Source organism: Ahaetulla prasina, chromosome 2, assembly GCF_028640845.1.
Source record: "Ahaetulla prasina isolate Xishuangbanna chromosome 2, ASM2864084v1, whole genome shotgun sequence".
In the NCBI taxonomy this organism is placed as follows: domain Eukaryota; kingdom Metazoa; phylum Chordata; class Lepidosauria; order Squamata; family Colubridae; genus Ahaetulla; species Ahaetulla prasina.
The window spans coordinates 43,488,061-43,514,285 of record NC_080540.1 but is presented as its reverse complement, the minus strand read 5'-3'; the positions used below and the strand labels follow the sequence as shown (position 1 = coordinate 43,514,285).

The following is a 26,225-nucleotide window of genomic DNA, read 5'->3' as shown; positions in this document are numbered from 1 at the left end:
ATCCGGAATAACCGGCACAGCCGCCACCACCTAGCTCTTCTCTGGCCTTCCTTTTCCTGCCTAAAATCATCGGTGACTTACAGCCACTTAGACTTAATTCAAAATGGTGGGCCGGCCTAGGAAGCATCCTACAAATCCAATAAGGGAAGCAAAGCCAAGCAGCTCTCCAAAGCAGAGCTCAAGGACTTAGAAAGGAGGCAGAAGGCCTTGGAAAGCCAGGTCTCCCAGGCAAGAAGAAGCAGGTACAGATGGAAATTCATTCACTCTGCAGTGGATGTTCAGTTTCCTGCCATCTTCTGCAAGAGCAGCCTCCTCCCTTGCCCCAGGCTTGGTCACCTGAGGTTGCTGGCGAGTTTTCTCCAAACCTAGTCTCACTAGCTAGCAAGGAACAGGTTAGACGTGAGAACCCTTTTGCTTGTTCTATCACAGCAGAGGCACCCGGGACCAATTCCCATCCCAGAATCCATTGGGTCTCAATTGAGCAATTTACCAGAGAATATTCAATCTTTAATCTTTATGGCAATATCCAAGGTCATTGCAGTGGGTATCCAATAGTACCGCTTTGCCTCTCTAGTCTCCAACTTATTCTCATGTCAGCTGCACACCTCACCTTCTGCTAGCTTAACTGAACCCCCATAACACTCGCCTTCTCATTCAGGGGGCAGTGCTGACCTTTTCTTGGGGGAGGAGGCCCAGAGAGACCTCGATCTTTCTGATGACGAAGGGGTACTTCACGACACCCCGGCCTTTACGGGACTTTTTCCTCCCCGGCTTTTCAAGTCCTTATTACATAAGGCAAAGGCCACTGCTGGTCTGAAGGAAGATGAGCCAACCCCTGACCTCTGGCATTTTCCCAAGGGCATAGTCATAGTCTCTTTTCTGAACAACTCTTTATCCCGGCCCCCAAGCTCTTTATTGATGTAGTCCAAAAGCAATGGGCAGCCCTGCATCACTACCCACCCCCAGTGGGGCAGACCGGAGGAATTATAACACAACTCCAGAATTTACCCAGCTATTGCAGGTTTCACCTGTTGATGGCCCAGTTGCTGCCCTTTTGTCTCGTATGCCATACTTGGCAGGGAACACTTCCGATGGCCTAAGACCTGAGGACAAAAAATTTGATTTGTCATTTAAAAAGACACACCAGGCATGGTGTGGGCTATTCAGGCCGCAACTGCAGCATCATTTTTCTATTGCTCCTCTCTTTTATAGCTCCAACAATTACAAGCTCAGTGGCCCCTACTGAGGCACGATTGCATCAGGACTTGAACAAAATAATTGCCGCCACCTGGTTCTCAACTGACGCAATGTTAAATGCCGCCAAATATGCCTGCAAGGCCCTGGCTCGTCTGTTACTTCCAGGAGGCTATTGTGGCTACGCCAGTGGCCAGCAGATTTAAGGACAACGTAAAGGCTGGCTGTAGCCCCATACTCAGGGACTAGACTGTTCGGCGAATCCCTAGATTCACTCCTTATCGAGGATAGAGAAAAGCGAAAGATTTTGCCTTCCTCTGCAAGGAGAGCAGACAGACGATCCACTCCTTATTATCAGAGACAGACCTTCTGCTATAATGCACAGGAAGGGACATCTCAAACAAGATTTTATACACAGGGTTAGCCTCACCAACCAGACAAAAATTCCTTTCGTGACAGGTCACGACAATTTGGAACCCAAATGCGGACATTTTGCAGATCTGGCAACTGTCAGTTCCACAGACAGAAATGACTCATTTCTCAATCCCCCCATAGGAGGCTAATTGAGCCTCTTCATAGATCAGTGGGTCCTCACAATCAAATCGGTCTATCACTAGAGTTCCTCTCCAGCCCCTGAATACTTTGTGCCATGTCTCCAACAAGTGGAATCCCATGGAGCACACTATACAGCACCTCCTGGAGATCAAAGCCATAGAGGAGGTTCCACCAGACCAATGGATACAGGGGTTTTACTCCATCCTGTTCCTCTCCTAGGAGCAAAGGGAAAGTATAAGAGCACTGGTAGTTCAAATCCAGCAGGAACCCAGGGTCCCCTTAGCCACTCTGTCAGAGTTGTTAGGCAAGATGGTGTCATGCATGCAAATAGTGCCTTGGGCCCAGCTACATTCACGGAACCTCCAGTGGTTCCTATTGCCATATCAACAGGCCAACATGTCAAATTCCCGGACCAAGGTTCGGGTCCCTCTCGCAGTCCGGAGGTCCCTCTGCTGGTGGACTTCCCCTGCCCTTGACAGGGGGGCCATCTTCAAAGAACCCCGGAGGATCATGCTCACATCGGACGCCAGCTTTTATGGCTGGAAGCCCACCTCAATTCCCAAGTGGCGCAAGGTTGCTGGTCACCTCAGGACCTCACCAACAATATCAACTGGTTGGGGTTGAGGGTGATCCATCTGGCTCTAAACATTTTCACCAATAAGTACAGGGACATCATGTCCTAATATGAATAGACAATGTCTCAGCAAAGGCGCATGTCAACTGCCAGGGCGGAACCAGATCCAGGCGCCTCATAGAGGAAGCCATCTGCCTGGGAAGGTGGGCAGAAATGAATGTCCTCTCTCTCAAGGCGGAGCACATTGCCGGTAGGTGGACTTCCTGAGCAGGACTAAAGTAGACAATGCTGAGTGGCGCCTCCACCCCGACCTATTTCACAACATCTGCAGCTGATTCGGACTGGTGGATCTGTTTATCTCTCGCTTGAACACGCACCTCCCTCACTACATCACAAGGTTTCCGACCCAGGGGGCGGAGAGGACCAACGCCCTCTGCTGCGACTGGCCCCCTGGCCTCCTCTATCCGTTCCCTCTGATACCAGATCTGCAAGGTCATCTCAGAGGGTACGGAGATTATCCTGGTGACCCCTCACTGGCCCCGGAGGCGTGGTTCGCAAACTTAGTTGCTCTGTCTGCATTGAGACCTTGGAGAATTCCTCCAGAGAGGATCTCTCTAAGCCAGAGGATCCTGCTCCATCCCCACTGACCACCTTGCACTTGAAGGGATCCTCTTGAGGAGGGATAATTTATCCGAAAAGGTCATTCGGACCATTCAGGCAGACAGGAAGCAGTCCACTATCAGGCTTTACAATTCTACCTGGAAGGTATTTACCACCTGGTGCGCTAAACACCATATTAACTCTGTCTCAGCTTCTATTCCACAGGTGCTTGACTTCCTACAGGAAGATCTCGACAAAGGACTGGCTCACAACACTATTAGAGGACACGTGGCAGCCCTCTCCACCATCTTATCCAGCTTGGAAGGGAGCCTCTAGTGCACTACCCCGTCATCCACAGTTTCCTGCGTGGCGCATTTAATCTACAACCCCCAGTTGTTCACCACTATCCCACCTGGGAATTGCCCAGAGTACTGTGGGCTCTAACCGAATCACCCTTTGAGCCCCTGAACACAACGAGCTTCTGATATCTCACCTTTGAGGTGGTTTTCCTGGTGGCAGTTACATTAGCACGGCACATATCCAAGCTGGCAGCTCTTTCTGTCAGAGCTGACCTTTGCATTTTCCATCCGAACAAGGTGATCCTGACGCTCAACCCCTCCTTCATTCCCAAGGTCAACTCCTGGTTTCACAGGGCCCAGGAGGTCATATTGCCAAATTTCTGCCCAAAGCCTTCCCATGCCTTGAAGAGGAGATGGCATACCTTGGATGTACAGAGGATCTACATTAAAAGATGTACATTTATTATTTAAATTTCGCATTAAAGTACATTAAAAGAACTGTCCCCACCAGGGCAGCCCCCATCTGAGGCTCTCTTTGTCTCCTTTCAGCCGACTTCGTTGGGCACCAAGGTGTCCTCTTTGACCATTGGTCGCTGGATAAGGGCATGTATTACATGGGCATATGACATGCATGCACTGCCTGTACCCAGATACATTACTGCACACTCCACACGAAGTGCAGCAACCACTGCTGCATGGGCCACACAAGCCTCCCTCGAGGAGATTTGCAGGGCTCCTATCTGGACTACTCCTTCACCTTTCATCAGGCATTATAAACCAGATGTCTTCGCTTCTGCGGAGGCTTCCTTTGGTAGGAGAGTCTTGTGGTAGGAGAGTCTTACAACAGGTGAATTTGACCTTGGGGGCTCCAGACCCAATGGCTACCCGCCCTTAGGACGACCAGGCTTTGGTACGCCCCATTCCTGGACCATTGCGCAGTCTATCAGGAGAAGAGGCATTAGTTCTACCTGAGTGCCTATTCTCTAAGGTGTGGAATGGTCCAGCCCTGCCCTTCATTTTGTTTTCCTGGAGCCGGACTTTTACTAATGTTCTGGCGGAGCTTCTCTTTCAGGTATGTCTTCGCCGAAAACTGGGCCTGAGAGAGAGGCATGGAGGCATGACCAAAAAGATTATGACTCAGTCTCTAGGCAGATCCGACTGTATCAATCCATTTCTGGACCATTCCTCAGCCTTAGAGAACAGCCATTCAGGTAGGACCAACGCCCCTTTCAATTCACCCCACCTGCCTGTCTCCCCCTATCTGTGCTCTTTGGTCCCTGCCCTCCACAGCTCCTAATGTCCTAGATTTTATTATTATTTTATTTTATTATTTATTTAAATTTCTATACCACCCTTCTCCCGAAGGACTCAGGGCGGTTCACAGCCAGATAAAATAAACAATAATATTACAATATAAATACTATTAAAATACAATTAAAAGACTTATTCAATTGGCGGTATTAAGATTAAGAATTTTAAAATAAATGATAAAAAACCCCATTAAAAAACCAACAAATTTAAAAACTAACCCAGTCCTGCGGAGATGAATAGGTATGTTTTAAGCTCGCGACGGAAGGTTCGGAGGTCCGGAAGTTGATGGAGTCCTGGGGGGAGTTCGTTCCAGAGGGCGGGAGCCCCCACAGAGAAGGCCCTTCCCCTGGGTGTCGCCAGACGACACTGTCTCGCTGACGGCACCCTGAGGAGTCCCTCTCTGTGAGAGCGCACGGGTCGGTGAGAGGTATTCGGTAGCAGTAGGCGGTCCCGTAAGTACCCCGGCCCTATGCAATGGAGCACTTTGAAGATGGTCACATAGATGACCTATGGCATGTCCTTACTCTCACTGTTAGCTAAGCAAGGGACAGAAGAGTGGAGGATGGCAAGAGTGATTACCAACCTGGAGAAGCACACTGCGGAAAGTTTAGATATGTAGGTTATGCTTCCTTATACTGACCAAATACAGTTTTCGTCAAATTCAGTCCAAATTAAAAATTCTATTGATCATATACATAAACTGGCTTTTGTCATGTTTTGAGCCATGTACAAAGAGAAAAGAAATCTGTATCAATGTTATACTTTACACAGTCTATACAAGAACTTAATAAATATCATGCGGGATGAAATCACAGCTTACTATTTCAGCACAGTATTTGGGATATTTGCATAATAACAACTGTTTGTATTCGTCTGCAAATAAAGGTTTACTGCTTCTTGAGGTAATCTATCAAAACTAGTAGTCACTGATAGAGTTGTTTCTACCTGGGGACTACTACTGGGAACTCTCATCTTTCTTGACTCCATTAAAGTGATTTAGATCTTTCAGCAAGGTAGTTTATTCAACTGACTGTCCTGATGGAAGTTCTTGTCAGAGAAAGGTCTTGGATCCATTCTGGAGCTAAATTGAGTAAAGCAGGCTAATTGTTCCCTAGGTGTTAGTTTAGTACACAAATCTGAAAAATTATATTAAGAAAACTAGCAGATACACATACAGTAATGATAATTAAGAAAAGAAAAACAGAATACAATCCCTGACAGAGTTAGGGACCTGTTGATTATATTAAGAGATAAATGTTCTCTTGTGACTCAGATGAGTGTTTGAAGAATCATGAAATTTTCAGTGTCCAGATAGGTGAATCAGATTCACCAGCCTTTATCTTATTTGAGGTCTTCAGTTTTACAGAGAGAAGATTTGTACCTGTAGCAGCTGGATAACAGGAATAAATCAACGGCTTAAGGTTTTCCCTAGATAAAGGTGCAGTGACAGAAAAAACAAATGACATGTTGATTTTTGCCTGACACATAACTGCTTAAAGTACATCATCCTGGGCTTTAAAACAAAATAAAAAGCAAATCCATTTATATTTATCTAAACCATTTATATGCTTGCTCATCCCTCTGCAGTGACTCTGGGTAGCTAACAGTACTGTAGTTAACAGAAAAACAACAGCAAGCCAAGACAATTAAAAACAGTTACAATAACAAAAATACAGTGCAGCGGCGGTGCAGAGAAGCCTATTCATAGAATCAACGAGTTGGAAGAGAACTTGGAGGTCTTGAAGTGTAACCCCCTGTGCAGTGCAGAAATCCTTATACCATTCTGGACAAATATCTGTTCAAGTCTTTTTCAACTTAGAAGGAACCGGCAGCAAAAAACTAACCAATAAGACTCCCCTAGCCACAGGGCCCCAATGTTTCTAGTGGAAATCCTCTCCCCCCCACCCACCCCAAAAAAAGAACCCCAGTGTGGGTAGTCTATAATAACTTGGTAGTTATTACATACTTATGCTTATATATATATGCTTATATATTATATAGTTACTTTCATTCTTAAGCTTATATATACTGTTGTGACTAAATAAATAAATAAATAAATAAGTGATTAGGTAGGTTTTAGATATAGTGTGTCTTTGCCATCTGAGGAGCATGGTGCAATTGACATTTCAATGAATTATCTTTACTTTGATGAATTATATGCTGGAAACTCTGCATCTCTGAACAGCTTATTTTCACCAATCAGTCACTGTGACTTCAAAGGTGTTCTTTTTTTTAAAAAAAAAAAAATCGGACAAGATAGGGGAAGGAATTAAAAAGAGTATTGGTTGGAAGAATAGGACAGACGTTATTTTATTCCAATCTCTCATGGTCCTTTTACACCAAAACTATTTTAAAGTAAATAGTTAATGTGACCATCTGGTTTCTAAATATAGCCTTGGCATCCCTATTCTTAATATTGCGATTCCAGAATACTTTTAATAAAACAGAAGTCTGCAATTTGTATTGTTACTGTTGTTGAAATCCATAGTCCTTCATGGATACTCTGAGTCTTCCATTCAGAACTGGAGCGAACAATGACTAGAGCCAGTGGATGAGATCAAAGTATTCCCCCCCCCACTTTCTGACCCTCCTTTTTCACTGTTTATGTTTCCAAGCATTCCAGTTTCTTAAAATTGTGTGACTGTGTAATAGCTTGAATAAAAATTAGTTTTGAAATAGCATGCCTACATTGTGGCTAAGCCTCACTCAGTGAGTTTAATCCAAAACCCCTCTTCCACTGACAGAACGCCTGTTCTGTTCATTGAATGGCTGTTTCTAACTTAACAGAATAAACCCGCTTTAAAAAAGTGATGCCAAATCCGGAGGAATCTCCATGTTTACGCAGACTTTTGTGTCAAGCTTTGCATATGTCTTCATGATAAGTAGCGCACTGGCCTTTAATCACAATGGCTTGCCTTTTCAATCTCTTATATTGTAACACAATCCTGATGTAATGTTGTGCTGCACTCTGGAAAGTCATCCATTAACTCTTGCGCAAGAGATCGTGAAACAAAACTAATGCATTTTCTCTTTTCTTGTGATTCTTTTGGGTCTTAGCTTGTCTTAAATATTAGGGTTTTTCCCCCACCAGATTTTGCTGCTAAGATTTGTTCACTCTATTTTTATTGGAACAAATAATTGCAATAAAACCGTTACTGCTTCAGCAGAGTGCAGGCCCCCCACAATAGTAATCACATTGATGATAATAAAGATAAAATAATTTTGCATTGAATATACAAATGTATTTATTTACTCCAACTATAAAATTGAGCATTGTGTTAATGTGCTTTTTATGCTGAATGAAATGCCTAATTTAGTTTAGCGTATTAATAAATAGCTAGCAGTTTTCAGTAAGACTGGCTAATGAGAGTGAAGCTCTGAAATTGTCTGGTCTGTGAGGAGTGATGGAATCAAGTTTATTATTGGCTCAGTGTTAAGATTGGCCATCATGCTTTGAACTTTTGAACTGCTGGTTGGCTATATGATTTATTGATTTTGATATATCCTACTGTTAATTTTTCTTATATTTATTCATTCATCCATCAATCTTCACTTTTCTATTTGTTGCATGAAAGTCACAAATTCTTGAAAATTCAAGAGTTCTCTTGAAAGAGAACTGAAGCCAGTTTTTAGTGTACCCTTTTGTAAAATACTTCTTTATTTCCTCTATCTTTTTCTAATTGTTTATTGCAATGACCCAGAAAAGGATTGTGTACAGTATTAGTATTTTACCAAGAACTGGCTAAATTACATCTGTGTGGAACTATGGATCCAAATGCTAAGAATAAACTTGCATTGGTTAATCCCGTGTTCCTTTTACTTGCCCTATTCCTTCAGTTCCCCCCGAGTTTTTTCTAGCTCTGTTATCTCTTTAGTGCCTGACATTTGGAGAACTGCACCTTTTTGTGAGTTCCTTTTCCAGAGAAAGTCTGCTTTGTCTCTCATTGTCTAATGACAGATGCTGGGTGGTAGAGCTGCAGAATACTTTAGAAGTTATGACCTCCTCTCATGTCTTCCTGGCAGGGGTGACTGGTTCAGGCATCTACCTAGTTTGGGAAAGACACACAAACTCACCTCATGCTTACACACATGTTTTCCTCCCTATCCACTGATGCAGAATATATAGATTTTATACTCCTCTTGCCCGTCTACCTGCTGAGCGCTTAGGCTGCAATCTTATGCCCTCTCTGATTGATTTCCTGACCTTTTAGGATTTTTCAGAACCTGTGTCCTGAAAATATTAAGTGGGTAACTATGTCAATAAAATGCAGCTCTCATGTAACAAATTGCAGCTTTGCAGTCTTCATCTAGAAAAATCTGATCCAGGCAAATTCTTCTATAAGTGACATTGTGGTTTTTCTAAATAACAACTGGTGTGAAATGTGTATCTTTTGTACCATAATATCGTTGGTGTGAATGTTGTCTAGGGGGCTACACGCTTGGTAGATGCTTCTAATTAAATAATTTGACACCTGCCTTTACTCTTCTGAATAAAATGGCTTTTGGCTTGCAAAGCTAGCAGACTTGCATATACTTGCCCAACTGACACATCTAGCTAAGATGAGGCTGTTCAGTGGATATGTTTGGACTTTAGTAGCACACTTGCTTTTAGCACTTGGGAGAAAATAGATCTTCATTGTTAACCTGCTTTTAATGTTCATATCCTGCTAACAATTCTGCAGGGATTTTCAAAAATACCAGTTGCATATCATAATGATTAAGTTGACATGCCCCTAGCTGGGATTCTTAAAGCTTTTTATTTTTCTTCTTGTCTTTTTTTTTTTTAAAGGAAAGAAAAAAATAAAGAAACAATTCAATCAGAAGTTTAGAAATGCTTGTTTCTTTCCTTTACCTCCTGGCTCTTTCTTTTTTCTTTTTTCTTTTATTTTTAAAAAGCCTGTTTGAGCCAGAGCACAAAACTAGTGGGAAAGGCTAAAGACAGGGCTGACACCAACACCATTAGTTGAAAAAAAAAATCCATTTCATTGCAACTATGTTATTGTTTACTTTACCATACACATCCTAATATGGTTACCTCCCTGTCAAAGCAGCCGAGCCAGGGGCTGAGGGGCCCCCTTAGGGAGAAGCTTCTAACTGCTTCGCAGACAATAAGAAACAAACGGCACAACTCCACACAAGGCTTCTCGGAAAATGAGTGTCAAGTAAATCTTAAAAGACCTCTTGCCTTCTGACATGCAGCCCTGTCTATGGATCCCTGCTTTCTGCCAGGCTGCCCAAGCAGAGATGCGTTTGGGGGTGGAGTGGGGGTGTGTGTGGAGTGTGAATCACTGATCTTTCTTCCCCCCCCCCTTTTGGAGTTTTCTTTCTTTTGAATTAATTGTAAAGGCTGTGGGATTTCTTCTTCTTCTTCTTCCAAACAATATCTTTTTAGTGCTTTTTCCATGAGTAGATTTTGCTGGAGCCTGTTACGAGGAAGAACGCTAAGGTAAGAATGTTGATTCCGCCTAGGACGTGTTTTGTCAGTCAAAGTAATGCTCTTCATTGATACGGGTTAAAGCAACAACAAGAACTATAGCACAATATGTAGCTTTAGGTGTCCCGGTCCTTTGTCCAAAGCAAATCTGCTGTGTCTCTAGATCCCCTTTGCTTGTGCCCTTTCAAATGTCACCAGTTGTAGATGCGGCTGGAACCGAGGTGTGTGCATTCCTGGGGGAGACGATTCCACCGATGCAAAAGCTGTAGCCAAGTTGTCATTAAGATAAATTTCTTTATAAGAGGCTTTACTGTTATTTCTCCTTCTTCACCCTGGTATTCTGTACTTGTGATTACTCTGGAAACCTTTGGCACTTCACAGTCTTGAGGTTTCTCAGTTATTATCTCTGGGACCAGAACAAAGGTAGGTTGTTAAACTCTATACTCCAGGGGAGGGACAAGTTAGTTTTGGAGGACTGTCTTCCTGGTGTATGACTGGCTGACCTAAAAGGAGGGGTGGGGGAGAGAATTCCTCAACAGACAGGAGGAAAGTAGACGTCTGCACTCCAGCAGCTTTTTAGAGTAGAGCTGATACTCTGCAACTCAAGGGACTGTTATCAGTTTAAAAATAAAACAATTGTGAGCAATTACAATTAGGCAGCAATTTTTTCCCCCCTGATTAACCCAAAAACAGTTTTGGCATTTTAGTTACCGCTCAGAATTAATTGTAATACATGGTGTTTCCTAAAACCCGAATGAGCTTTTGTTCAAAAGCTAAGTTCTTATAGATACCAGTAGGTGATAGTGATTTATTTATAAAAAGTTTGAAGTTTCTGGATGATATATGTGGCTGTTGTGCTCGGATGAGTTAGTAGAATTGATCTTTGTTTCTGGTTATTTCATTTCTTTGTATCTATTCACCAAGACGTTTTCCGAAAATCAGATTATTTTTAAATGTTTTTCGTATTTTGGGTAGTAAAGAAATATAAACAAAACAAGGAGCCAATTAATAGATTCCCATATTTGTCAGTTTAAGGAAATCTATAAACCTGCCAATATTTATTCTGGAAAAGTCAATGACAACTATTGCAAATAAATACAAGTGTAGTTTGTAGAAAGATGTTAAATGTATCCTAAGCCATGAAACAATATAAATACAGCAGAATTATCAGAGCATGACTCTTCCAAACTAAAGTGTATTTGAACCTCATAGATTTCAATGGGAAAATTAACCTTATGTTTAAATCTGATTTTGAAATCACTTATTCTCTTTTAAATATACAGTACTATTAACCAAGATGGAGTTAACAAGCATGCACACATGCATTTTATTATGTTTTGTACATTGTCTTCTTTCCTTTTTAAGTTATTTAACATTCTGCTAGAACTGTAACTTGATGTTTAACATTTTTTTTTTGATGTTAAAAAACAAAGCTTTTTAAATGAGAAGCCAATTTGGTTACAATCTACAAAATTAATATCTCTATAAAAATGAAAATGTTAAAATCATATACCAGATATATGCAATGGTGCTAGAGAAAAACAGTTATCATTTTGAAGAGAAAAAAAACTAAAAGTGTGTAAATTTTTGGTATTTGGGGAGAAATAGAAGGAAGTATGAGAAATTAGTAGTCTTTAATTAGACATGGAGAAATTCACATTTTATAGGGATTTATGTTAGAACATAGAATGGTGGGTGGCTTGTTTCCTCATTATGAATACTCTCTGCACATAATGAGGTTCATCATTAGTTGATGGAGTGAATTTGCCCTAGCTCTACCTTGAAAGGCACATAATTTACATACTACTTCAGAGCTCAGGCTTTAATGGATTCCTCGATGAATAAAATGAAAAGCTACTTTCTTTAAATTTTTGAACACGGTTCTGATAATATCAATTTAATAAGACATTCAGTTTGCTTGTTACGTATATTTGAAAGTGTGTCCTGAGTTTTACCAGAAAAGACAGATTTCAAAGTTCAGCATGGTGCCCTGATAGTCTAGAGACATGGATGTAAATATAAATGGGAAGAGGTAGAAGGTTTACTCAAATTATCTGTTCCTTTGGCACTGGTGAATTGCAATTACGGTCATGTGTGGTTGCTATTGTTATCCAGACGAGCTGCCAAAAAGCTCGCTTATAATATTTTAATACTATGCAGCATACGTCTTGTTTCGTTATATTGTGTTTGGTATGAGAGTGATTTTCCTACTGTACATTTTCTATATGCATTTAAGCAGTGATTGATCTGTAGAAACACATTACTTGCTTTCAAGCTGACATGCTCCACCTCCAAATCCGTTTTAATGAGAAGAGATTCTCAAGAAGAAGAGGAAGACACCCATAGATGCACACCCCTTCCATAGTGCAGTTACACCCCCAAAACCTGCTATCTGGATACAATTAGATTAAGGAAAATTGAATTGGAGGCTGCCTATTATGTTATCATGTCATGCAACTGCTAGAACGTTGATATATGGGAGAGACTGTTCCCAAAAATACCCTCTGTTTCCTGAGCCTTTCAGCCATGACATATCTGAAGTTAGGTAAAGATTATTAGTAGGTAACTAATTTCTCAAGTCTGTAAATAAAATCTTGGGTGGTCAGGGAAAGAGAAAAGTCTTTGTTGGACAGAATGCTGTTTATTGATAATCCTATCAGTTCAAGGTCAAAAGCAGTAAATTGATTTTGCTACCATTGGTCACAATAGAGTAAAATATAAGGTGTTTGGACTTGTTTTCCTAGAATGTTTTATTACTTGAAATACAGCATTAACAGAATAATCTGTGTCATTCTGCCTTTATTTTTTTATTTTTTTTTAAAAAAGGTAATTCCCCTCATCTGCAGACATGTTGTCTTGAAAATATTTTCTCTGTTCTAAAACATATATTTGTTTAGGGAGTTTTCATTGAAGTGTACATGACAATTACAGCTGTTCATTAACAAAATTGGGTATTTGTTTTAAACTTTAACCAATCACTTTGATATGCTAATTATGGTGTAATTTAATTTGAGCCCTGTAATGATGATGCCGTTATTATGGACATAAATGATGCAGTTAAACTGAGAGTAATCTCATTTGCATACTGTACATGCCAGTAAATTAAGCTCTTTCTTCGTCTGCCTCAGCTTTAATTTTCCACTTCTTTTCACACAGTGCCTTTTCAGCCACTCTCTTATAAGCCCACTTTGTAATAGTCCTGATGATTGTTTGATGTGGAGAGTTGGTTCACCACAATAGTGCAAGATGCAAGATGTAACATTTAAAGGATTCATTATCTTACTGAGCATTCCCTGAAGGAGCTGGGATTAACAGCGGGTGGAGGTGTCTTTTAGTGTTCAGCATTACAGGCCTCCAGATTTAAAAAAAAACAAAAAACACTTCTGGTATTCTTGCCATATTTAAAAAACACCTAATTTATCACAAGTCTCCATATACTGTTTTACAATTAAGTTGTAATATAGTCATCTATTACTATAGGTTTAGGTAGGCATGTATCTAGGAAACAGAAAAGTTGCAGAATACACTGAATATCCCATCACCCACCTTCCACTTATGACTGTATGACTGTAACTTTGTTGCTTGTATCCTTACAATTTATATTGAAATTGATTGTTTCCTGATTGCTTATTTGTACCCTATGACTATCGTTAATGTTGTACCTTATGATTCTTGATGAACGTATCTTTTATGAGAGCATTTGCACCAAAACAAATTCCTTGTGTGTCCAATCACACTTGGCCAATTAAAAATTCTATTCTATTCTATTCTATTCTATTCTATACTATACTATACTATACTATACTATACTATACTATACTATACTATACTATACTATACTATACTATACTATACTATACTATACTACACTACACTACACTACACTACACTACACTACACTACACTACACTACACTACACTACAGGTGATGTTAGTAAGTTGCCAAGCAGTCTTTAAAATTAAATATCTCATCAACCCTGACTATACTAGCTGGATATGCAAATTTGCAGTTTTGCATCAATTTTTATTTGTATATTCTTCTCTAATTTTATATTTCCTGTACATTGACAGAAAAAACCCTTAAAATATTTTGAAGGGTATTTAAATGTAAGGTATTTAAATGTAAATTTCCCCTTTTTCTCCATGTTGATGTAAGACAAGGATATTAAATAAATAAAACATCAAAATATTGGCTGTTTAGCCTTTATTTCCAAGTGTTAATAGTGCAGTAGTAGTCAGTAGGTGTTTCTGGTTAAGATATTTCTCCCATTTTTGTCATACAATAAATGTAGGCATAAAATCGGTGCCTAAAACACACAAAGACAGCTTGTAAAGCATGAAAAGGAAGAAACTGGTTTGATTGTATTTATTTTGCACTTGCTTCCATGGTAGGTTGTTAGTTTGTTACATTGTTAATTAACCATGAAAGGAAACACCATTTTTCCTTGGGACACTAGTATACTGTAAGAGATTTTTGTTAGCCAAAGGTTATTATTAGGCTTTTGGAAATCTTGTCTTTGACAACAACTCATGACCAAAAATAGTTCTGTGCTGTTGCCTATAAACATTCAGATTAGTCATTTCCTGGGTGAACAGTATAAAAAGGTTGAGCAATACCATATTGTTGCTTCTTTCCTTCGCCCTTTTAATAGTATACAGCAAACAAATACTGCACTTTATTGTCCAGTATTTGGTGCTCATTTTCCTATTTGTTCCATTAGTGAAGTCTTCCATATTCCTTTGTGGAACATTATTTCCAGCACCTTATTTTATTGAAAACATTGTTCTTCTAGTTCAAGGCTTGGAATCAGAAGCAAGAAAATACTTTTTTGTCATTGATTATGCAATGTGTTTGCTTCCCAGCTTCCATATAGAACAGGGGTGTCAAACTCACGTCTTCATGGCAGTGTCACGTGACATGTCAGGACTTTTTCCCCCTTTGCTAAATCAGGCGTGGGCATGGCCAGCATGTGACACATCTGGCCCTTGGGCTGGGAGTTTGTCAGCCCTGATATAGAACCATCACATGATTTGCTGAAATGAAAGCATGTTTTGAAATCAAAACTTCAGCAAAGTTTCCTTGTATCTTAGGACTTCTAACTTCATGTTTTCTTATTTCTGGGTGTTCCAAAACACAAGAAAAATTCTACTTCCTCAGTGCATAAGCCCACCTATGGCATATATCATTGTTTTCATAATAAATAGCCATGTGCGTCTGCAAACAGGATATGAAGACTCTTGTCCATACCTGCTAATTCATTACTTGATGCTTCTGCATCCCATCTTGGAGACTGCATAAATCTCCAGGAATTTGTTTGAGCCTGTTTGAAGCCAACTAAGTGCAATCCATTACTCATTATAGGCCAGCAACTCCTGTAAATTAATTACACAATATGTGAAAAACATGGTCAGTTCTGAATCTTCTGCTAATTAATATTGTAGACTAACTCAGAGTGTTACTACTTTTATTTGTTTTTCCTTTTGAATTAGTCTTAACTCCCAGCAACAGTCTGGATTAGTCTCTGCAGGATTCTTGGCAAGATTTTTAGAAGTGGTTTGCCCTTGCCATCTTCTTTCTAGGATACCCTAGTTGTCCAGAAAACGTCATGTGTAAGATGGCACAAAATTCATGGTCTCCTTACTGGTCTGGTGGCCTCACCACTGTACCAAACCAGTTCCTTCTTGCACTGTTGGTGAACATAAAAGTTTTCTCCATAATCTGTTTGTTTTTTTAAATTTATATTTTATTTTTGATATTTTATCTTTGTGTCATGAAGTAAAATATGTTAATCTTTTCTTATAGGAAATGTGCTCCAACATTTAAATTTGCTTAGTAATTTTTCAGGCTATATTTCTCTTTATCCACTAACATAAGAAATTAATATCATTGTACTGGTGTGAGAAATGAGAAACATCAGTTGTACTTTCAGTATTTTTTTGTCTATTTTTAGTTGTATTATAAAGTATAAGCAGCTCATTGGATTGAGACCATGATATCCTCCATATAACCCAACATGTCACATGTATCATTCTAGGAAAAAAAGAAGGAGGTAGTAATGATTTAGCATAGCACAGTAAGCATGCATGGATCCTTTAAAAAAACATGCAAGTTAGGCACTTTTTCCTTTTCTCAGTTTTAATTCCAGTTAGAATCAACAATTTTGGATCATGTTGCTTAAAAGTTAACCTTCTTCCTTGCATAACAAATTCAACAAATCCAAACCAAAGTGATGTTTTGTATCAGCTCTAATACAAACCCATCTTTTAGGCTGTGTCAATAAGCTGTTAAACAGGGTTAGGCAAGGTCTGTTTCGTGGTCTGCTTGTTGGGATTAAGTAGATCAGATTCGAGTCCACCCTTAGATTTTGGATGAAAATGGACTTGAGCCATTCTCTCTTTCCTTATAGTTTATCTAGATTACAGGTGTCAAAAATCATGGTGTCACATTGCCATCACGTGACGTTTCATGACATTTTTTCACCTCATGGAGCTGGGGTGGGCGTGGCCTGTGCATGACGCATCCAGCTTGCAGGCCACCAGTTTGACACCCCTGATCTAGATGGTTGATGTTACCAACAGAAGAAAATATTTGGAGCTCAGGGTTGAGCTCTGTGTCCTTGGTACTCTGAGCTGGGTTGTTTTCTTGTGGACATTTCATTACCCAACTAGATAACGTCAGTGCTAGAGGGGAGTGGGATTTGATCTCTTTGCCTCTGTAGGCCATTTGTCTATAAACAGAGACCAAACCTCTTCTAGCAGAGATGATGTTACTTAGTTGGGTAATGAAACATCTGCAAGAAAACAACCAAGCTCAGAGAGTGCATCAAGGACCACATATGGTTGATATTGCAAGAAAGAAAAAAACTAAAGAAGGGACTGCTAATAAGAACCACTCTGAGCTCCGGGAGGGAAGTTGGGATATAAATTTAACAAGTAAATTTGCTAATTGCGGCTTCTGAGGGTTGGTTGTTGTTTTTAGTGGTTGTGGTGATAACACTGAGCCTCTTAGGATACTGTTACTCAAGTTTGACAAATTCTAACTTTTTTTAAAAAATACAATTATCTGTCAGATAAGATTAATGCATGTAAATAGCATTTTTCAAATCATCCTTAGGACCTGTTCCATGTTATTTACCACTGAAAAAAGTGGGGGTCCCAACCTCAGAAAGTTTTATCTTTAATGGAATATTTCTACCATGACATCTTATTCTCCTCCTTAAATCTATTGGGAATATTGAATCTGTATCTGCACATTCTAAAATAGCCAGAGCAGATAAAAGTGCAAGAATCTAGGTTAGTCGTTCTCACATGGCATTGAAGAACTAGGTATAGAAGGTGCAAAGATCAAAAAGCATTTCCTCATATACAGTACTTCCTTTGCCTTACTTGACTTAGAAATAAAAGGATTTAGCATCATATTCCCATTGACAGGTCCTTTGAAATCCAGAATTGGTGACAATATCTTGTTGGTTCATCCGAATGCTTCCATAACCACAACAAAGGTTAAAATACATTTATCCTTCCACTGTGTGAAACAAAACATTATCTGAATCCAGCCTGATCCATAGTAAGATCCAAGATAGCAAAGCTGAGTAGGGAATAATACATTTAAAAGTCACACATTTATCAAGTAAATATATTGGCTATTTGGTGAAGAGGGGCTCTTGTTTCCAGTGTTTGGAAGGAACTGTCTTAAATGTGTTTTATGAGTTTCTCTCATTTTCTTCTAATATATCTGTCTTTCCCAAGAATGCCAAGCAAGGCTAAGGGAGAATTATATGCTCAGCAGCACATGGAGAATTATTCAGGTCCTCCTAAAGAGCTTATATTCAGTGCCAATGTTTAGGGGGAAGAGATTTTTGTGACATTAAAGGGAAAAAAAATTAGAAAGTTTAGCATTCATTCAACTTCCTTATCAGAATTGTGGGGGGAAAAGAGAATGATATTAATGACCTAGCTGCTACCCCTCCATCACGCTGTAACAGAGAGTGTGAAGGGAAGGACTCTCCCAGCATCTCCCCTGAGAAATTGGCTGCATTTTGCTTGCTTCATTTAGTGGCAGCAATTCCATCAGGCTCCACTGAACCATTTGCATCCCAGCTGGTGCCAATTTGATTTTTCCTTCTCCTTCCCCCTGTTTTTTTCTTTCGTGCTAAGCCTGAGGGTGAAGTAAAAGGTGTTAATAAAATGTTTCTTACACTCATAAGAATAGGCCTGACTATATTTATGGCTGACCTGATTTTAATTCCAAGAATCCTAAGCCCTTCACCATACCACTAGTCTTTGTGATTCTTTAAGCTTTCTAATGATCGGTGTGTATTTTCTTTCTTTGCTTCTCAAAAAGTTAATCTGACAGCAGTTTCTCTTCTATTGTAGCTCACACTTTCATTAATGATGCGTTTAAATGCAAAACTTGAGAACCTGCATGTGTTTCTGCTTGGAGATCTCCCTTGGGGAAGAAGTCTTTATTTTTGTAATTTGTATTTTGACTAATTTTTGAGAAAGGTGTTGGTGTGATGAGTTCTTCAATGCCACTGGGGAATATTTACTAGAATGTCTGCAGTATGAAGAAGTTATGTCTCAGTTTTCATCCTGTTAAAGAAGTATCTTCAGCAACTTCAGGATGAACATGTCTAAATAAATTGAAATTTAAGCCAGTCAAGACGTAGGTGTTGTTCTTAGAGAAACCAGCCTGATCTGGACAGAACTGAAACTAATATTGAAGAGAGTGACATGTCCCTTGAAGATCCAAGTTCGTTATTTTAAACTACATTATCCCAGTTTAGCATGGCTAAAAGTTAGAAATGGTGAAGTATACTAAAACAAAACAAAGCAAAACGAACATAGGTTTTAAAAAATTGCATTGGTAATTTTCAAGAGATACCTTCACTATCTTGAGGTTTAAAATTTTGGGACCAATGATGATAATGGCTATATTTATGTCTCACTAATTGAAATGCTGCAGCGAACCATTGAGATGGCCTTCAGGGACATATTCAGGACCTGTTATGGAAACAAAAAGAAAAGAAACATTCCTTAAGTCAGTGATGGCAAACCTTTTTGGCACCAAGTGCCCAAACCAGAACTGCCAGAGCCCCGGAAACTCAAAGACTAGCTGGTCAGTGCGCATGTGTGTGCTGGCCATCTGATCTTCGGGTTTCTAGCTCACTGGTCTTTCCGCGTGCCAGAGGGCCAAAAACCCAAATACCAGGTGACTGGCGCACGCATGCACACCGGCCAGTTGGTCTTTGGGTTTCCAGGGCTCTGGCATTCACTAGCTGGTTCTTCCCTGACTCAGTGGAGCGTTAGAGGGAGGAGGCTAAACCAGAATCACACTTGCACAAGTCTATTATTGTTGTGTGTAAAGTTTAGGTATAATCTTCTTGTGGACTTTGTTTCCTTTTCTATACAACCTCAAGGGCCTCTGGTGGCTCAGCAGACTAAGTCTGTCTGTTATTAACACAGCTGCTTGCAATTACTGCAAGTTCGAGTCCCACCAGGCCCAAGGTTGACTCAGCCTTCCATCCTTTATAAGGTAGGTAAAATGAGGACCCATATTGTTGGGGGCAATAAAAGTTGACTTTGTATATAATATACAAATGGATGAAGACTATTGCTTAACATTGTGTAAGCCGCCCTGAGTCTTCGGAGAAGGGCAGGATATAAATTCAAATTAAAAAAAAAAAGAGCCCTATTAAAGAAAAAGAATCAAGTGTTCATTAATTGTGCATTAGTATAACCCAAGCTAGAGTATTGGTATGCATTCTTTCGGTGGCTCTTTGAAGATGACCTTAAAACTTCTGGGCATTGAAAAATATTCTGGGCATTGAAAAATATGAATGCATGTAAGTCCTAATCAAGAAGGTCGGCCAGATTTTAATGGTATAAATACATTATTTGGGGCCAGATGATTTGAATGTCCATATGACATTCTATTTGTATCTTTCCATATTTTAGGAATAGGAGTGGATACCACATTTGCTATTCTTCAGTTGGAGGGTAAGGTCTTAGCTATCCTTCTACAAAAGGTTCTGAGATCAATATATTTCATGATATTTAAGATGGCATGGACATTTGCATGTTTCAATGTATATGTCGTCCCACTGCTTCATTTCTATTATATTACAGTCATTGTGAAAGTAGTTTTTAGTCTAAATGACTAATACGGCATTTTTTAACTTAAAAACTTCCTTATATTCTATTGCTCCTAATTGTTTTCATATTCTGTGGGTTCCCCTTGTTGGAATTGGACTTGTTGTGACTCTGGCTCCCGAGCCTGGCCTCCTGGAGGAGGATGACTCGGAGAGTGAGGGGGAGGAGCCAACAAGGCCTCCCTCTCCAGGTCCCTTCTTTCTGGCAACGCCTCAGGTGCCAGCTGAAGGCCAGGAAGAAGGCGTATCGGAACCCCCACCGACAGAGGGCGAGGAGATCAATCCTGGATTGATTCCAGACAGTGTCAGAGAGAGAGGCGTGCGCAGCAAAGGAAGAAGTGTGGCAGGCCCAGAGAGTGCTGAGTCACTGAGCCACACCCCACAGGGGATAAAAGCGGGTGGAGTTGCTCCGTAGCCATTTTGTGATGGACAAAAACTGCATCGTGTGAGCTTCAGACAGTTTTTGGATTTAAAGCTTGGATTTTCGTGAGTAACTCTTGATCATTCTTTAGACTCCTGGTTGCCCCGGCAACAAACTGCAAACACGCTGTCTCCTGATAAGAAGCTTGGCAGGCACTTGGAGAGTAGCTGCCAGAACTTTCCTCTGCCAAAGGAAACCAGGTCAACTTATAACTAAATTGCTAGCAGACGTCCTTCGGTGCATGTGTTTTCTTAGGTGAGGTGGGGGGATAGAACAGGACTGGCAGGGCAGTTGGCCATTTGCAAGAATGAGGATCCAGGAAAAGCTTGTGGAATTCTGAAAACTTTGAAAGTTTATCAAGATGACGGAGCTATGGAAAAACTTTGTCTGGTTTCATTGTCAAATGACAAGATAAGCCAAGCTATTAATATGTTCGTTCCTGAATATCCTTTCTATTGTTTCAAAGATCAGAGGGCACTCTGATTTTCAAAAGAATATAGCTGAGACAGTAGTCTCAGATTGAAGATGATTAAGCAAGCATGGTTTGTAGAATACTATCATGCAGATGACCATTGCATTTTCAAGTAACCATTCAGGGGAATTGTTCCATTAAGATTGCTTTTGTAAATTTTAATAAGTGAAGGTTGTGGCATGCATGCAAGACATTTTGAGGATGAAATCATTTGTCTCCAAGGTGGTATGGATTATTCTATTGCAACAAGTCTCCAATGCTCTATCCCATTTTTTGTGGGATTAATCTCAGCTTTTTTTGAGGTTTGAGGATATATGGATAGAAGGCTAAAAGCCGTGTATCCAGCTACCTGTTAACATAATCCTAACCCTTCATAACACATTAGATGAATCTGGAGAGGATTAACTTTTTGAATGTAGTGCAGGATAAATTTACTCTGCAGAAAAAGTGAATGTCAACTGTTTTGGAAGAAACAATTCCATGTACCCCTCTAAGGAAAGCAGATTTTAAATCAGGTTTTTGATAACTACCTGGCAGTTGTTAAAAATCACTTCTTAGAGAGGTACTTGACAAGGCAGTGTTCATGAACCTTCAGTACTTGGGGAAGAAAATTACTGTTTGGCTCTATTCCAAAGACATTTTGGTTTTGAAAGGGTTTTGAATTCAGCCCTGATCACTTTGAATTATGATTTTTAAAAGGGTGGGGGGACCATATGTAATATATAATGAGTTCCTTGATCTTTGATAGTTTTTGTCAAGCATTGCCAAACTATCATTCTGAACTGAGCTGAGTTTTTAAGACATCATATTTTAATTTTAGGATACCTTCCTGTTCAAAGAATAAAAATGAATGAAGTAGGTAGATGTTTTTAAAAAATCCAAATAAAAATTTCTAGGTAGGAATTTAAGATTTGTTGGAAATAGCAATATTTATATATTGTCAACCAATTCTGGTCGCATTGAAAAATTAGTCCCTGCGTTTGGAAAAACAAAATCTGAAATTTTTATTTTCAAAATGTTGCAGAATTCCTTTAGTGTAATAGTTATTAGTATAATTTTAAAATAAACTGTCAAATTATTATTTACTTTTTGGCAACACATTCATGTGATACTGAATTTAGATTCATTCTATACAAAATAACATGTTCACAAAAGAGAGTGAATACTGTCATCCTATCTGTAGGAGTCCCTTAGAAGCTGCAGTGATGTCAATTATGACAAGATTGTACAGTTTGCAAAATGTTGTCTAGTTGTATATGACCTCACTTTCCTTCCAGAACCCCACCTTCACATCTTACATGTGGGTTGCTCACATACAACTCCTCCAATCATATTTTTGTTTTCTACAACATTCAGATTTTTTTCAAGTATAAGTTTATTCTGTTTCTACATTTATTTGCATTATTAAAAGGTCTAGATACAATAAATCATATTTCTCCAATGTTCATGAATGTGTGGTCTTTAAGCAAATACTGTGGTTGTTTTTCCTGTTTATTTTTTATTTCCCGTTCCCCGAGTGGCCAGAATACCCGGGACTTGGGCCTTCGGCTGATGTTATGTAATGCAAGATCCGTGGTTAATAAAGCTCCCCTGATTTTAGATCTTATCCAGGAAGGGACCACGGACGTTATGGGCATTACGGAAACCTGGTTGGGCACGGAAGGGGGGTTCCCCTAGTAGAGATGTGCCCACCAGGTTTCCAAGTATTCCATCAGCCGAGGGCCCAAGGTAGGGGTGGCGGGGTGGCGGTTATTATTAGGGAGAGTCTGGAACCGAGGGAGACCACTGTGCCTCAGATAGCTGGGTGTGAAACCCTCTATGTGAAGTGGGGTCGTAGGACTCAGGTGGGCTTGTTGATCACGTACCTGGCTCCTTGCTGCGTGACAACAGCCCTGCCTGAGCTCTTGGAGTTGCTAGCTGGGTTGGCAGTTGAGACCCCTAGACTGCTGGTCATGGGGGATTTCAACTTGCCATCAACTGGCACGGCATCCTCGACCGCTCGGGAGTTCATGGCTTCCATGACGGCCATGGACCTGACTCAATTAATTGATGGCCCTACTCACATTGGGGGAGGCACCCTAGACTTGGTTTTTATCTCTGGCCAGTGATGATCTGATTTTAAAAGATTTAGTTATCGATCCTTTGTCATGGTCAGATCATTCTCTCCTTCGTCTCGACTTTCAGACCATTACCCACCGCCGCAGGGAGATGGAACCAATGCGTTGGTTCCGTCCCAGGCGCCTGATGGCCCACAGCACGACTGAAGAGCTAGTTGCGGCCTGGGAACAGGCTGCGGCTGGAGCTTTGGACCGTGTCGTGCCTTTGCGGCCTCTGACCTGGCGTTGGTCTCAACTAGCTCCTTGGTTCTCCGAGGAGCTGAGGGAGATGAAATGCCGGAGAAGACGCCTAGAGAGTGTCTGGAGATCCAGCCGTTCTGAGGCTGACCGGACACTAGTTAGGTCCTATAGCAGGACCTACCTAGTGGCACTGAGGGATGCGAAACGTTCCTACGTTTCATCTCTCATTGCGTCGGCAGATAACCACCCGGCCGCCCTGTTTCAGGTGACCCGTTCTCTCCTTCAACAGGAGGGGCGGGAGGACCCCCTACAAGGGCGTGCCAAGGAGTTTAACTGTTATCTATACGATAAAATCGTTCAGCTTCGGGACGGATTGGATCAAAATTGGGTAGATCCAGACGAGAGTTCCGAGACTCATCTTGTTGAGGTGGTTTGGGATAATTTTGACCCTGTGATTCCCGAGAACATGGACAGGTTGCTGGGTAGGCTGAATGCCACCACATATTTACTGGATCTGTGCCCCTCCTGGTTAGTACTGGCTACACAGGAAGTGACACGAGGCTGGCTCCGGGGGATTGCAAATGCTTCTTTGCGGGAGGGGGTCTTTCCCACTGCCTTGGAAGAGGCGTTGGTGAGACCCCTCCTCAAGAAGCCTTCCCTGGACCCAGCTGTTTTAGGGAATTACCGGCCAGTCTCCAATCTTCGCTTTACGGCGAAGGTTGTAAAGAGTGTGGTGGCATGTCAGCTACCCCAGTACCTGGATGAAGCTGTCTATCTAGACCCGTTCCAGTCCGGCTTTCGGCCCGGATACAGTACGGAGACAGCTTTGGTCACGCTGGTGGATGATCTCTGGAGGGCCAGGGATAGGGGTTATTCCTCTGCCCTGGTCCTATTAGACCTCTCAGCGGCTTTTGATACCATTGACCATGGTATCCTGCTGCGCCGGTTGGAGGGGTTGGGAGTGGGAGGCACCGTTTATTGGTGGTTCTCCTCCTACCTCTCTGACCGGATGCAGACGGTGTTGACAGGGGGGCAGAGATCGACTCCGAGGCGCCTCATGTGTGGGGTGCCGCAGGGATCGATTCTCTCACCCCTCCTGTTCAACATCTATATGAAGCCGCTGGGTGAGATCATCAGTGGTTTTGGGGTGAGATACCAATTGTACGCTGATGACACCCAGCTGTACTTTTCCACCCCGGGCCACCCCAGCGAAGCTATCGAAGAACTGTCCCGGTGTTTGGAAGCCGTACGGGTCTGGATGGGGAGGAACAGGCTCAAACTTAATCCCTCCAAGATGGAGTGGCTGTGGATGCCGGCACCTCGGTACAGTCAGCTGCAGATGCGGCTGTCTATCAGGGGCGAGTTGTTGGCCCCGATAGAGAAGGTACGCAACTTGGGCGTGCTCCTGGATGGTCGGTTGTCCTTTGAAGATCATTTGGCGACCGTCTCCAGGAGAGCTTTTTATTAGGTTCGCCTGATCCGCCAGTTGCGTCCCTTCCTGGACCGGGATGCCCTATGCACGGTCACTCATGCTCTCGTTACCTCTCGTCTGGACTACTGCAATGCTCTTTACATGGGGCTCCCCTTGAAGAGTACCCGGAGACTTCAGCTAGTCCAGAATGCGGCTGCGCGGATTATTGAGGGAGCGGTTCGGAGCTCCCACGTAACACCTATCCTGCGCAGATTGCACTGGCTACCTGTTGTTTTCTGGGTGCGCTTCAAGGTATTGGTTACCACCTTTAAAGCGCTCCATGGCTTAGGACCGGGTTACTTACGGGACCGCCTACTGCCTGCCTCTATCTCCCAGCGTCCGGTGCGTTCCCACAGAGAGGGACTCCTCAGGGTGCCGTCAGCCAAACAATGTCGACTGGCGGCCCCCAGGGGGAGGGCCTTCTCTGTGGGGGCTCCTACCCTGTGGAACGAGCTTCCCCTCGGGCTTCGACAACTACCTGACCTTAGGACCTTTCGCCGCGAACTTAAAACCTATTTATTTCATATGGCAGGACTGGCCTGATTCTTAAATTTTTAAATTTTAATTGTGGGTTTTAAATTGTTGTAATTTGTATGGGGTGTAATGTTATTTTAAATTTCTGGCATATTTGAATCAGTTTTTTAAGGGTTGTTTTAATTATGATGTATATTTCTGTTTTGTATTTTACTTGCCTGTTCACCGCCCTGAGTCCTTCGGGAGAAGGGCGGTATACAAATTAAACCATTATTATTATTATTATTATTATTATTATTATTATTATTATTATTATTATTATTATTATTTCATTAAAAAGTTTTATTTTTACAATCATATCAAACAGCTCATCCAATGTACAGTTATACACAATTAGTCGGGCTTGCCCAGTCACCACCCCCCTTTTTAACACTTCCCTCTTCTACCTTCTTTTACTTTCCAGACCTTCCTCTCCTTCTCTTATCTACATCCTCTCCTCCCTCCACCCTACACCTTCCTTCTCCCTCTTCTACGCAAATACTGTGGTTGTTAAGTAAACCCATTGTTTGCTATGGTTGTTTCTACCGAAAACCGGAAGTAAAAACAGGGGGTTTGGCAAAAATATAAAATGTGGTCATGTGACTATTGGCCACCACAAATGGCTGAAAATATAGGCTGGTTTCCAAGTGACTGAAGTGCAGTCATGTGACTAAGGGGGCCTCCACCAGAACTTTAGCAGTGGATTGTAAGTATCTTTTGGAGAGGTGTTGTCTTAAATTCGAACAGTCGCTAAGTGACCACTCGTAAGTTGAAGATTGCCTGTAACTGATTCAGCATCAGAAGCGTAAAATATAGTTTGCTTGTAAGCTACTCGCTTTCACTTACTGATGGCCACATGAGGGAAGACTATCTTGATGCTGTCACCAAAAGGTATTTAATTGGAGATTGTACCAAAGTTTTCTACTTTAGTGT

General features: G+C 41.2%; 1 protein-coding gene across 16 annotated transcripts in view; it reads left to right on the top strand.

Annotated features, from left to right (window-relative positions):
- The window catches only part of FOXP1 (forkhead box P1), a 755,498-nt gene that overhangs the window by 380,396 nt on the left and 348,877 nt on the right, over positions 1-26,225 (top strand). Inside the window, exon 1 of one of the 16 annotated variants that reach the window (XM_058168792.1) lies at positions 9,731-9,979. The exons of the other annotated variants lie outside the window; for them this stretch is intronic. The gene's annotated coding sequence lies outside the window, so the exon portion shown is untranslated. Of the gene's footprint in view, positions 1-9,730; positions 9,980-26,225 lie in introns of those variants that run through there. 16 annotated transcript variants of the gene reach the window in all.